The sequence below is a fragment of the Bison bison genome, unplaced genomic scaffold, assembly GCF_000754665.1.
Source record: "Bison bison bison isolate TAMUID 2011002044 unplaced genomic scaffold, Bison_UMD1.0 scf7180017857985, whole genome shotgun sequence".
Lineage (NCBI taxonomy): Eukaryota > Metazoa > Chordata > Mammalia > Artiodactyla > Bovidae > Bison > Bison bison.
In genome coordinates, this window is record NW_011488558.1 from 4,797 (window position 1) to 8,468 (window position 3,672).

General features: G+C 45.6%; 1 long non-coding RNA gene across 2 annotated transcripts in view; it reads right to left on the minus strand.

Annotated features, from left to right (window-relative positions):
- Positions 1-493: 493 nt before the first annotated feature.
- The window catches only part of LOC105004238, an 18,071-nt gene continuing 14,892 nt past the window's right edge, over positions 494-3,672 (minus strand). For both annotated transcript variants that reach the window (XR_827194.1, XR_827195.1), the window contains exon 3: positions 494-888. This is a non-coding gene — a long non-coding RNA (uncharacterized LOC105004238). The remainder of the gene's footprint in view (positions 889-3,672) is intronic.

Consider the following 3,672-nt stretch of genomic DNA (forward strand, 5'->3'; position numbering starts at 1 on the left):
AGGGAGATGGTGAAGGACAGAGAAGCCTGGCGTGCTGCAGTCCATGGGGTCGCAAAGAATCGGACGCAACTGAGTGAGTGAGCAACAACAACAAAATATTCATGTACAATCTAACTCTCAGACGTACAATATGAAGTGACGAGAAAGTTGCGAAGTTGTGTCCAAGTCTTTTGTAACCCCCTGGGCTCTAGCTTGCTAGGCTCCTCTGTCCATGAGATGCTCTAGGCAAGAATACTGGAGCGGATTGCCGTGCCCTCCTCCAAGGGATCTTCCCGACCCAGGGAGCTAACCCACGTCTCTTATGTCTCCTGCACTGGCAGTCAAGTTCTTTACTACGAGACATAAGAGACACAGGTTTGGTCCCTGGGTCAGGAAGATCCCCTGGAGGAGGGCATGGCAACCCACTCCAGTATTCTTGCCTGGAGACTCCCACAGACAGAGGAGCCTGGTGGGCTACAGTCCACAGGGTCACAAAGAGTTGGACACAGCTGAAGCAACTTAGCACACACGCAAAGTACAACAAAACCCACCTTCTTTTTTCCAAACCACTGTAATAGCACTATAATTACTAATGCAAACACACACACAGACACAGACACACACATACACACACACATTCCTTTCCTTGCAAAGAATGTGGTCCCATTAGCTGGAAACCTTCAGATTATACTTAACTATATAGTAATTAGGCTTGTAATGGCACTTTTATTATGCACTGGATTAGATGGTTAGCATAATTATAGCAACCGGTTCAGTCTGTATCAAAACCATGTAATTGCTTGGTGGGGCTGAGTGATACAACACAGAGCCGATGTTCCTTGAAAAACATAGATGTTAAATCAATTCTCCCCCATGTCCTTAAAAAGTCCTTTTCAAGGGTGGTTGTTTCTGAAAAAACAAAAAACAAAAAATACAGCTATTTAAAAAGAATTGAAATGTAGCTCAGAGTTCCCTTTCTTGGTAAAGCATGTTGTTGTTCCGTCACTAAGTCACACCCAACTCCATTTATCCATATCCTTCCATCCATTTATCCATCCATCCTTCAGAGTAAGGCTGAAAAACCCCAACATAGCATGAGAGACTGTCGAATTGTCTATCTAGTTATTCTGGTGACTCAGATGGTAAAGAATCCACCTGCAATGTGGGAGACCTGGGTTCGATCCCTGGGTTGGGAACATCCCCTGGAGAAGTGCATGGCCATCCACTCCAGTATTCAAGCCTGGAGAATCCCCTGGACAGAGGAGCCTGGCGGGCTACTGTCCATGGGGTTGCAAAGAATCAAACATGACTGAGCAAGTAAGCACAGCATTTATTCTATCCATCCATCTATCCATCTATCTATCTATCCATCCATCTATTCATCCATCCATACCTGCATCCATCCATCCATCCATCCATCTATCCTTCCACCCATTCATCCACCCATCCATCCATCTATCCATCTATCCATCCACCCATTCATCCACCCATCCATCCATCTATCCATCCATCCACTAGGATGAAGTTGAGAAATCTGGAGTTAGCATAAGAGACTGTCTCATTATCTATCTACTTATTCTGCCCATCCATTTATCCATCCATCCATCCATCCATCCATCACAGTGAGGTTGAGAAGTCCTGAACTAGCATAAGAGACTGTCTGGTTATCTATCCACTGAGTCTATCTATCCGTCTATCTGTCTCTATATATCCATCCATCTATGTATCCATCCATCCACCCATCCATTTATCTGCTATGGATGTGGTTCTCATCCAGGGACGACTTTGCCCTGAGGGGACATATGACCATATCTGGAGGCATTTTTAGCTTCCAAAACTGGGGGAGGGGGTGCTCCTGACACGTGGCGAGTGGAGGCCATGGACACTCCTCCACACCCCACAGGGCCCACTGACGCCCCACAACAGAGACTCATCCAGCCCCAGACATCAGACAGGCTGAGGTTAGGGAAGAGTGATTTCACACGCGGTCACATCAGTGTATTTTGGTTTGGGGGCAGGGGGAATGAGCCACATACAGTTTCTCTGGGCTCACGTCTCATCTCTTAAGCAAGCACTCTGTTTTAGATCTTCTTGTCCAGAAATAAAACGTTTGCGAAATTTTCTCTATCGCTTGCAAGAAAACAAACACGGAATCCTAAAACACCTTTCAAATGGACCATACAAGCATACTTCACATTTCAGTTCTTAAGGATGTATCCTTCCAGTTCAGTTCAGTTTAATCGTTCAGTCGCGTCCGACTCTTTGCGACCCCGTAGACTGCAAACTTCCCTGTCTTTTACACTTTAGACCTTTTAAAATGATTTTTTGCTTCATTTGTTTGAAGCATTTTATTCCACTCCAATATCCAAACTATATTTTCAGTTCAGTTCAGTTTAGTTCAGTCTCTCAGTCGTGTCCAACTCTTTGCGACCCCATGAATCACAGCACGCCAAGCCTCCCTGTCCATCACCAACTCCCGGAGTTCACTCAGACTCATGTCCATTGAGTCAATGCCATCCAGCCATCTCATCCTCTGTCGTCCCCTTCTCCTCCTGCCCCCAATCCCTCCCAGCATCAGAGTCTTTTCCAATGAGTCAACTCTTCGCATGAGGTGTTCAAAGTACTGGAGTTTCAGCTTTACATTGATTCCTTCCAAAGAAATCCCAGGGCTGATCTCCTTCAGAATGGACTGGTTCGATCTCCTTGCAGTCCAAGGGACTCTAAAGATTCTTCTCCAACACCACAGTATTTTAGGAAATGCATTTGGGTTTGCCAGTGTGTTTTTGTAATACAGGTAAGTGCCTCGGGAGTAGAGCTCATGACTATTTCTCTAGCTAAAAATAGCAGATTAGACCTCTTAGGAGAGTCAGAGGCTATTCGACCCTATGGAATAAACACAGCAGTCTCAGGTATCTCAGGAAAATTGAGAGGATGAAAGCTAAGCTCAGCACTGAAATGACAGCACATTTCAATTCCAACTTAAATCAATAAAGGAGGTTTCATTTTAGCTGCTAATTCTACTTTGGCCACCTGATGCAAAGAACTGACTCAGTGCAAAAGACCCTGATGCTGGGAAAGGTTGAAGGCAGGAGGAGAAGGGGACGACAGAGGATAAGATGGTTGGATGGCATCACCGACTCCCTGGACGTGAGTCTGAGCAAGCTCCGGGAGTTGATGATGGACAAGGAAGCCTGGTGTGCTGCAGCCCATGGGGTCGTTAACAGTAACGACAATGGTTAGGAAAACATCCAGCTTACCTGTGTCTTCATAAAATTCCACTTAAATAGTACAGATGTACCGACACATTGTCTCATGTTTTTAAAAACCCTTTATGAAAACAATCAACGTAACATAGCTGATTCCTCTTCCTTTTAAAAACTATACACATCACAGTGTATAAAAGAGAAAGCCAGTGGCATTTTTCCCTTGTGGCTCAGACAGTAAAGAATCCACCTGCAATTCAGGAGACATGGGTTCGATCTCTGTGTTGAGAAGATCCCCTGGAGGAGGGCATGGCAACCCACTGCAGTATCCTTGCCGGGAGAATCCCCATGGACAGAGGAGCCTGGCAGGGCTCCAGTCCATAGAGTCAGATAGAGTGCAAAGAGCCAGAAAGACGATATAGTCCATGGAATTCTCCAGGCCAGAATACTGGAGTGGGTAGCCTTTCCCTTCTCCAGGGGATCTTCCCAA